This window comes from Camelina sativa, chromosome 7, assembly GCF_030686135.1.
Source record: "Camelina sativa cultivar CO46 ecotype springtype chromosome 7, ASM3068613v1".
In the NCBI taxonomy this organism is placed as follows: Eukaryota; Viridiplantae; Streptophyta; class Magnoliopsida; order Brassicales; family Brassicaceae; genus Camelina; species Camelina sativa.
Genome location: NC_141886.1, coordinates 17,780,932 through 17,792,101, shown reverse-complemented (window position 1 = coordinate 17,792,101; position 11,170 = coordinate 17,780,932). Strand labels below are relative to the sequence as shown.

At 35.8% G+C, this 11,170-nt stretch overlaps 1 long non-coding RNA gene across 1 annotated transcript; it reads left to right on the top strand.

Annotated features, from left to right (window-relative positions):
* The first annotated feature begins 9,534 nt into the window (after positions 1-9,534).
* Positions 9,535-10,437, top strand: LOC104701207 (uncharacterized). The gene is made up of 3 exons (XR_753779.2): positions 9,535-9,824; positions 10,038-10,105; positions 10,208-10,437. It is a non-coding gene; the product is annotated as an uncharacterized LOC104701207 (long non-coding RNA).
* The last annotated feature ends 733 nt before the right edge of the window (positions 10,438-11,170 follow it).

Genomic DNA, 11,170 nt, shown 5'->3' with positions numbered 1-11,170 from the left:
GGTGTTGGATATACATATAGGCCGTGGTTGTTTATCTTTAAACGCAAGGAAACAGTCATGGGCATGTCGGATGAAGAAAGAATCCTGCTGAAACCTGAAAGTAATTTCTAAGGGTTTTCCTAAAAGAAAAAAAGAAAAGAAAAAGAAAACTTCAAATATATTATTTTGTAAATTTATTATCAACTTACAAAATATATAAAGTCAAACCGTCGAATTGTAGTTTAATCTGTAATATAACTCGTCGCTAACATCATTAAGTTTGTTGTCATTTAGAATTCAGAATCATGAGTGTCTACAAATTTTCTTAGAATTCAGAAATTTTAGTGGTATTGAGTAATATTAAATAACGTTGGTAAAATTAGATACACAAGCGGCAAAACATGTTGAAAATTTTCGAAGACAACAATCACAAAAAGAGAGAATTTTTTTTGAAAAGAATATAAATTATAATCCCTCTTTTTAGAAATAGTTGTTAACCAGTTTTTAGAAAAGAAATAGAACGGAATATGTTTTTTTTTTCTTTTTTTTTTACTATTTAGAAGTAATTTATATTTTAAATTATAACATGTGGACTTCATGTTATTCCTACTTGTTTCTTGTTTTTTAGGAACAGATTTTCCTAGTCGTTCCTTTTATATCATTTCTTTTTTATCGTTTCTTTTTATTCATATCCCTCCTGATTCTTTTTTTTTTGTTCCTCAATAAGGTACCAATAAGAATTTAAGTTTATTTTTTTTTTCAGTTTAGTTGTCATTCTCATTTTCTAATGTCATTTTTAATACAAAATTATCTTATTAAATATTAAATATTTTAGAATTAGAATTTTAATAATCAAACAAATGTATAATATAATATTTATCTATTTACTCGATTGTGTGAAACCATCTAAAAAAACAACCAATTTGAATAGAAGGGAATACAATTATACAAATCAAAACCGTGCTCTCACCCCAAGCTATTAGAAATTAAATCTATATGGTCTCATGTCTTCGTTTGGTGTTTGGTAGACTTTTAAATTGAAACACATGCTTAACTTACTAAGGTTCGATTGAAAGAAAGCAAAAACTAATAAGATCTCGACCAGATCTTGTCTTGAACTACTTGAGGTAACTGGAAAAGTCGTCCAACCGTTTTACCTTCTACAATAGATGTAAAAAGTTGTAGATCAACAGGTTGAAAGCCAAGAGAAGAAAACAACAAAAGTAGTAAGAAGAGACATCTAGAAAAACTGGACCAAAAGCAGCAGACCAGCACCACATACTGTTAGAAATGAAACATGTTAACAGTAATCCAATCGACGACGGAGTCATGGCATACCCAGGTCATATTGCGATAACATTCTATCATTAAACAAAACTGGACAGGTTTCAAATATATATTTTTTTTCCGTCTAAATGATTCATTCATAATAATTTCAAAATAAAATATAAAGACCGACAAAGAAATTAATCCTTCCGGAGATTTAAGCCGGCCAGTACAAAACCTTCCCGGTGACTAAGACCAAACAAGGTAAGCTAAGGGAAAACAACCCAGACAGACAAATTACACAACATCCATTCACTTTCCAGAACAAAATCAAGAGATCCAAAAAAAGAAAAATTAAAACATAATTCTTATGAAGACAATTAAAACAAATCTAAGACAAGAAAAAACACACAACGGGTTAACTTGCAAGAAACTCCTTTACCACTAATTAGAACCGAATGAGCATACCGTACGACCCTTTATGTTGATTCAAAAAGGAGCTACCGGGGGCGGTGAGACACTACCAAAGCCTAGAGACCACTCAGGAAGAATGACTCTTTAAAAAGAGGAAGGAGATCTCGATTTTGGTGAAGATTTTTCATCATAAACAGTGAAGTAACAGTTGGAGACTGCCTCAGCCATGAAAATGGCCAGATCTGAAGCTTAACTTGACAGAGAGAACAAGAGCCAAGAAGCTGAACCCAAGATTAGGAAGAACGAAGTTTAAAAATTCTAGATCTAATGCCATTGAAAGAAAAAGATGGATGTGCCAATAAAAAAAACTAAAACAAATTAAAAAAGAACCCCATGAAATTAAAGAAAATTAACAAAATTTAGGTCCTCTCTTGATACACATGGGTCCACCACTAGACAACGTTGTGGAAACCTCTAGCCGTCGATAGAAAAACGGCTCTCTTCTCCTTTTTTTTTCTCCCTCTCTCCACAGGGTCACCTTGTCACCAAATTTCGTAGAACTTTATATAACTATATCATTTAGACGGCTCTCTTCTGCTTTGGTTAGTTGTTAATTTACGATTCAGTGTATAGATGTGTTTGATTTAGTAATTTACGATTCTTTATGAAACACCCAACCCATTTTTCTTTTTATAATATCCAGTGATCTCATTATCATTAATAGCCTAATCCCATTCAAACAACAACATATAACATAAATTAATACCATTAATCTAATAATCAATAAACGAAAAAAAAATAAAACATTAAAATTTCAGCAATGCCAAATATTCATAAAATAAAAATCATAGAACCAGCAACCTAAACATCTGTTCTAGACAACAATGTTCCCTTCTAGCCACCTAATGGAACCATAGAACAGATAACCAAGCAGTTATATGACATTCCGGTTTCAGAGACTTGCGAATAAGTTTAAAAGAATAGATTTGGCCACCTATGTCACTAAAGAGCACTTATTTTTTCAGTCAAGTGTCCTGTGAGAACTCCAGAGTTAAGCGTGATTGAGCTGGAGTAGTCTCAGGATGGGTAATCTTCCGGAAAGCGACTGTTGGAACTGTGCGAGTGAGGACAAAACACAGGGAAAGATCGTGTGGTGATTTGTAGGGACAGTAACAAGTCTTTAAAGCCTCCCGGACGTAGTAAACCAGCTGTCAGATATGGATGGGCTCACGGGCCTAGTGAAAGGACATGAGGCCCATTAACGAATGTGGGCCCATGGACTGGGATTGGACATGGGAACCACTAAGAGGTGGTAGTCGGGGCGTTACAAGTGGTATCAAAACCGAACCCAGACGAGTGTGGAGTCGAGTGGGCTCACACCGTCGGGGGTGATGGTCTTGCAGCGCAACGAGGACGTTGCGATCTGTTAGTGGGGGTGAATTGTGACATCCGGTTTCAGAGACTTGCGGAGAGGTTTAAAATAATTGATTTGGCCACCTATGTCACCAAAATGCACTTATCTTTTCGGTCAAGGGTCCTGAGAGAACTCCAGAGTTAAGCGTGCATGAGATGGAGTAGTCTCAGGATGGGTGACCTTCCGGGAAGTGACTGTCAGAACTGTGCGAGTGAGGACAAAACACACAGAAAGATCGTGTAGTGATTTGTAGGGACGGTAAAAAGTCTTAAAAACCTCCCAGATGTAGCAAACTATCCGTCGGATATGGATAGACTCATGGGCCTAGTGAAAGGACGTGAGGCCCATTAAAGAAAGTGGGCCCATGGACTAGGATTGGACATGGGGACCACTAAGAGGTGGCGGTCGGGGCATTACAAGCTATAACATTCTCTTCTTCATTGTCCTGATTTCACGATAACACTTTGTCTTTACCTGCACTATAAACAAAAATTGTGGGCCATATACACAAACACTAAGATCTCCACATGCATAAAAAAACAATCATAAATTAATAAGATCTACACAAACACTAGGAACTAGCATTTAGCTGCATGCTGAGTAGTAGAGTCGACCGACACGACCATCACTGTCACCTAGTGTCGACCGACACACCACCTCGGCAAACCGAAAACCTTAATCAGTGTCAACCGACACTCTTCAAAGCCCTTGCGCTGTCACGCCTTGATGTCGACCGACACCGACCCCACAACATCATTCTCCTCGAAGCTGAAGGTCTGATCTCCGCCTTCCACCGCCTCCAATGCGGCCAAGACTCTCCCAAAGGCCAACACAAGCCATATGAATTAGGAACCTCAAATCGCACAAAAAAAAGCTAGAGAAACAATGAAACAAGTCACAAAATGACAGAAAACACCAAAACTAGATATCTCAACTTAGATCAGTCATGGTCATGCATTCACCTTTGCAAATCAGAGAGAAATAGATCACACACAAACAGAGAGAGTACTACAGCACATTCCTAACATGTTCACCGACTCAAATCTCCAACCACAGGAACAATCTCTCAAGAACTGGCTTAGGAACTCACATGAAACTCTTTGGAAGCTTTCTCTCTTTTGCAGAAGGTAAAAACAACTAACCAATGCTAGGGCCTCAAATTTCCACTTAAATACTCGAGCCCTAGAGTTTCCAAACATAAACGTGAGTTTAGCTTAAGTCGATCCATTCTGAAAAATGTTGGTATCGTTCGACACCCACTCCAGAATCCCAAAAATGGAACACGGGTGTTACATTCTATATGCCTTCTCCTGTTTCTTTCTCGCCAAACACGATATATCTTATCTTGGAAAACATATCGAGCGATGAAGCTCTCAAGTCGATCATGTCAATGGTCTGACATATATAGAATTAAGTAAAGAGTGTGAGGCAGAACTAAGGTTTAGTATTTATGATTTAGAATTTACTTTGAATTTTAAAATTTTGCTTTTAATTTTTTAGTATTTTTTAAAAACAGAAAGAAAATAAAACCCTTTTTTTTTTGACAAACAAAAAATAAAACTAATATTAGTATTTTCGGAAGAAAAAAATTCATCTTATTGGTTTTTGAGACTTGTCAAAAAAAAATGATATTTAATAAGAGGACCAATCAAATTAAAAAAGTAATACACACTAACATTACATTTTTTTTATAATGACACATATTTCAAATTTTTAAAAGAAATACAAAACCAAATTAAACATGATTCTTCTAGATTGTTTTCACTGTCGCATCGTCTTCTCGACCATTATCTGTCTGGAGTTTCTTTCTATTTCACTTCTAATCTATTGTTGATTCTGAACATTAAGAAAAACAAAGCAAAAGTAAAATCAATGACTAACAAAGATTACTGCTTAGTCTACACTATATGTATAGTATAGTTGATAATTGAGACCATAGGACTGAGAAAATGCTCTGAGACACGATTATCGAAAAGCCTCTTTTAACTAACCTTTCCGGCACCGGTGGAGCTGCTGCTCGCCGGCGTCGGGATCTCAACAATTTAACTCCTGCTCATCTCAGCTCTAGTTCTCTTAGTTTTATTTTTTTGCAAGCTTTTTCCCCAATTTTTCCTTTTTTAAAATCCATCTCGAACTTTCTTGACCTCCACCTCCGAACCAAACCACGACCATTGTCTGCTCACGCTGATCTTTCACTCACCGGAGATGCTCTTTGCTCAGCAAATCTCTCAATAAAACTTGGGCAGCCGCCACACTCTTCCCTCATCTTGGTAATTATTTGAGAAACTAAGATTTTCGTAACTACTCTCGACAATAATTCAGTTAAGGCCTAATAATTTTTTGTTTGTTCATACAAGTTCATCCGCGTATGGTTTAACATGGTGAGACATAATAAATAATAAAACGTGCATTCAAATTTAAAGTGAGGTTCTAGTACAACAAAAAAACATGCCAATAAGCGAATACATCGTTTCAAAGATACTATACCAAAATATAAATAACCCGAAAACCACCATCCCTTCCCATCCTTGCCTTCATCACATGATCTGGTCAGAAACTTAGGTTTAGATCATCATACCTTTCCTTTCCTGCATCCAAAAAGAGGCGTTAGGAAACGAATTGCTTAGTGGAGAGGACATCCCGTCTCACTAGGATCAGCTCAATAATCTCAATCAAATATAGGGTTCATTCCAATTAAATCACACAAGTCAAATATACTCATTGGACAATTGTCTAATTCGCTTAGACCAACCATCAATTATTGCAATAAAACCATTAACCATGACAAGAAAGCAAACAAGTTTTAACAAACCACGAGTGAGAGAATCAACCAAAGAACACGGACACGGTTACGCACTCACTAGTTCTCGACGATATCACGTCCCACTCGCTAATCCCTCGACCCAATCTCGTGAAACTACACAAAACACTTTTCATCGTAACGATCCAATGGCAGATTGATAATCTTATTGATACAAGGGTTTAAATTTGTACTTACTAATCTAGCTACGGATCTCGAATCTCTCGATACGACTCTCAGAAACTTTGATCTTTCACACGATCTTTCTCGATGAACTTTCTCTCTCGGTGGTGGCTCAAGGTTTATGCGTGTTACTCTTCGCAAGAGCCCTAGGGTTCTCTACTTATATAGGGATGACAAAACCGCCTTGGCCTTCCAAGTAATAAGCCTTATCATTTCCCAAGTCCCCTACCCATTCGCGTTCAGCCTAATCGTGCCTTCACCGCGAATTTCCATAGTTTCGAGAGTTTCTATTTTTCGAAGTCTGTCTAAACCTTTGCAAGACTTTCGAATTTGGGCCGACCATTATCCCATGTTCCATCGTATCACTGTCGGCCTATCAGTCCGGTCCATCGATAACGATACCCACGATGCCATCCAAAATTCTGTGGTTCCGACAATCTTTGTCCAAAACTCACATCACCGACCATTTTAACTAATCACTTCACTACATCCATTTCCATTTCGACCATTCATTTCTATTTCTAAAATGATGTCTTTCCATCGAGCAACATATCTCATTCCTAACATTTGGCCGTGCTATTCGTATCAGTCCATGTTAGCCTCCGTACCGGCTACCGTATCATCTATCATATCAACTATGGTACCATCTCCATACCATCACTCTTACCACTGTATGTATCTTCCTCTTACTGCTTACTTACCATCATCATGCCGTGTACGTACCATCATTGTACTGTCATATGTACCATCATTGTACTACTGTATGTACCATCATCGTACCGTCGTACTAACGGGTTTCTCGACCATTCCTCGATACTACCCACGGGGTTTTATCTCGATAACTGCAGTACCATGTGGGAAACTTAGAGACGATCGTTACAATTTTCCTGAGTGGACCTTGTTTCCAAAGTTGATTCACTTCACGTCCACCGTATGTTCTCGCTGATCTTTCACTCGCCGGAGATTCTTTCTGCAATGCAAATATCTCTGTCAATCTCGGGCAGCCATCACGCTCAATCTTCAACTTGGCTAGTATTTGTGGAACTAGATTTTTTCCCAGTGGACCTAGTTTCTCAAATCAAACCACAGCCACCGTTTATTGCCGCTGAGCTTTCATTCACTGGAGATGCTCCCTGCACTACAAATCACTCGGCAATTTCTGGTCAGCCGTCAAACTCAATCCCTTCCTTAGCCTCAGATTGAGAAACTAGGATTTTCCCTAGTGGGCCTAGTTTCACATGTCGGCCCACTAAATCTCAAAAGGCCTAATTCCATAAGCTTCTACTAAATTAATGAAACAACAAAACCCAATTCCATTATCTTAACGTCTATGCCCTGCCAAAGTCTAACTCTTCTCAATGGCCGAAGACTCTATGAGAGAAAGGTATCACCAATGTTGCTTTGGCTATTCATATATCATATAAGAACCCTGGTTTTAGTCGATTTTAAGGACTTGTAGAATTATGGTCTATGTTCCTTGAATCGTTATAGCCAAAGTGGTAATCAGGTCTTGAACTAGATATGTTCAATGTTATCATTCAAGTTCCTCATCTAATGATGTTAAGCATCGTAATACAACCACTCCGGTCAATTGGATCCCATACCAAAAATCTTATAGTGCGTTTTATCGAAGAGATCCAATCTTTATGCTTTGGGATTCTAAGCAATCTTTCAGCGACTACAACACTATAGTCACCCGGATCCTTCTTGTCTTCCTACTTTGGGTAGTGCATCTCGCTCCAAGCATCGATCATTTACTCAACGTCACCATGTCCTATGACCGTGACAAATCATTCGTCCTTCAAAGCCTTTGAGGATGACCTCTCGATTCACCATGATCTTACAGGTGCCAGTGGGCTTCCAAGCCTTTGATTCATAGCTTTCTTGGATTTACAATCGATAAACTCTATCTTTCACTTTATGGCATTGGGAAAAACCTTCTATTGTAATGTCTTAAATGTTAGGGCTCTTGTTCCCTTTCTTTGTATTTGTTTCTCTTTGGTTTGAATGAAAAGCAAGTGGTTTGACAAAAAAAAAAAATCTACACTATACGTTCTTTAATGTAATCTAGGTTATTTATGTTAAAATATATTTTTTTTTCTAAAGTTTAGAATTTATAATTTAGAAAACCAAGATTTTTAGTTGAAATCAAAGTTTATAATCTCTTTTGTGTTTTTATGTGGTATAGTAAGATTCACCCTAGGCGTTAGGTAAAACCCAAACAAACCGAACCGAACAACCCGAAAATTTCGGGTTATCGGGACAACCCAAAGAAAGTAAATTAATTCGTTCGGCGCTATTGATTTGGGTAATCGAATTTTGGTTCAGTTCGGTTTGGTAATCGGACCGATCGGTTTATTAGAATCGGCAGCCATATATAAGCCTAACCCTAAACTATTAACCCTAGTTTTGTTTCTCTTATTCTTCGCCTCTACTTTCTGCGATTCAGAGAGAGAGAAAAACTTCGAGTTCATATTTCTCTCCGATCTAATCAATAAATCATCATCACATCTCTTTCTGTTTTATCAAATCATCATCTTCTACATCCTCTTTCATTTTCTCAAATCTCTTTCGCTTTTAATCAGAGATTCAACCTGTAAAATTTCTCAAGGGTAAGCTCTTCTTCTTGGTCTTTAATTGATTCCATGTTTGATATTTGCTCTCTAAACTCTTCCTACATCTTGATAACTTCTTATTCGATTTGGAGAACTCAAGGCTTTGAGTTTTTTACTTTCAAATCAGAGATTATCCATCAATCTTCTGGGGTTTTTTTTTATTTATTTATTTAATTTTGTTGTTTATGTGTTCTTGTCGATGTATATACTAAATAAATATATCCTTTACTAAACTTTTCTATTTTCGTTGTTACAAGATCTAAATTGTTGTTCTTTGCAGGTGGAAAAATGCATTCCCAGAACCGTCCATCTTTGCCGTCTCAGCTCACCGTCAGCTCGCCATCATAGTTCCCCGCAGCGGCACATCATCATTTATGGAAAACCTTAACGGATCTGGCTATTTGGACTTGTAACTATTGTACTTGTTTCAGATTGATTTAGTTTGTTTTGGGCCGGTATATTAGGTCCATTATTATTTTGGTGGTTTGTAAATTTTTTTTTGTTAATTTAGTCTATTATCTTAATTTTTTTTGTTTATTCGGTTCAAATTAACCGAATTAGAAAAAAATCGGTTAGAATTTGGAATTGATTTAAAATCTAATAACCAACCCGAATAAACCATGTATCGATTGACCCGAACCAAATTTAGTTTCGATTCAATTCGGCAGGATTTTTCAAAAACCAAATTTTTCTAAAACCCGAATAAACCGATCCGAATAACCTGAACCAGCCGAATGCCCAGGGTGAGGTAAGATGTATAAATATTAGTAGCATGGTTTAAAGTTTACCTTAACCGGAATAGGATAGTAAAATTCTACTTCTCATATTTTTTTGGTATGTAAATATGATTTTTCTAATTATAAAAAGTACTATATAAGATGTAGTTGATTTGTACGGCATAATTTCTGAGAAAACGCCTATCATATTAATAACACAAGTATTGTTTGTGGTCAGAACGATTAGAAGATGTCAAAATAAACAATACTAATCTCTATTATGTTTTTTTTTGGCTGGTGGAAGAAGTCAGGAGATCTATCTATAAAGTAAATTCTCGCTTCTTTTTATTCGTCGATCAAGTCTTCTCTCAAATATATCTTGTTTACTTATTTCTCAACAATGAGTTCTCCACCCAATAACTCTGCAGATGGAACAGGTATGTACGGTGTGGTTAGTACTTAGACGACATATTTAATTTGTCTTCCGTTTATATGGATGTGATGAATTCACAAGACAACTCTAAATACATAATATATGTTTGTTTGTTTCATTTTTTTCTTACAATAGTTTGATTCATTAATTATTAAAATCTTGTATGAAGAATGAACAAGTTTGTAGGATATTGATTATATTGTTTATATATATGCAGGTGATGCTGATGCCAAAAAACCTGTGTGTGAAGACAAGCGAGAAGGTGAAGGGTACGGCCGCGCAAAGGTAAATAAATAATTTATATAATTTTCAAAGTTCAGCAGGATTTTAACAAGGAAAAAATGTGAACGTCTAATTTGTAATTTCTTTATTATTATCCTTCATCAGTGGATGGCTCCCAAATACGAAAAACCAAACACAGAAGAGAAACCAGATACAGAAAAAGACCCCAAAAAAGAAGAAACGTCAAAGAATTAAAAGTGAGCAATTCATGTAATGAAGATGGTGTGTGTGTTTTACACTGTTTGTTTATAGAAATGCTACTAAAGTGCTACTTTTGTTTGAATAAATTCTGCTAATTTAAATAATACTGCTTACGACAAATTTAAATATTCTACTACTGCTTCTTCCCGTTCAAAACCATTTAACTATTTTCATAATGAGAAAAGAGACATTGTGAAAAAATAAACAAAAAAATTGATAACAGAACATCATATATTGATAACCTGGAATCAAATGAGGAAGATAAGCGAATTAATGAAGTACTATAATCACACACCTACTTCTGCAGCATTATAAAGACCGCAATTAGAGGAGAGTAGTTCGTTTAAGATAAGAAGAACTTGAAAGGAAGTATCATCGCGCCTATGATTCTATGACTTCAATCTTTCTTGGTTATGGAGTGCTTAAACTTGTTCGTCACACTTATTATCTTCTTTTTCATGAGGGAGCTAAGCTTCATTATTTGCATGTCATCTTTTGTAATTTCAAAATCTGCAAGATACTTACTTTTAAATAATGTACTGGTTAGCAACTATTGTATCCAGCATGACTTTAGGCCCTGATTAGTAGCATACTTTTAAGATTTTAAAAATATTTAAAACCTTGACAGTTACTTTTTTGTCAAACAAACTTTTTTTGTTTTAATTTTTTTTAAAGTTTTGAAAGCCATTTTTTTGTCTCTTCCTTATTTTCCCATCTTTTTTAAAGTGTCAAAACCCATGCTTTTAAAATTAAACAATCTTAAAAGCATTTTTTGTTTTCTCCATTTCATATTTAAAAGCTTTCCAAAAGTTATATATATATATATATATATATATATTTTACATATTTTATTTTTATAAATTAATT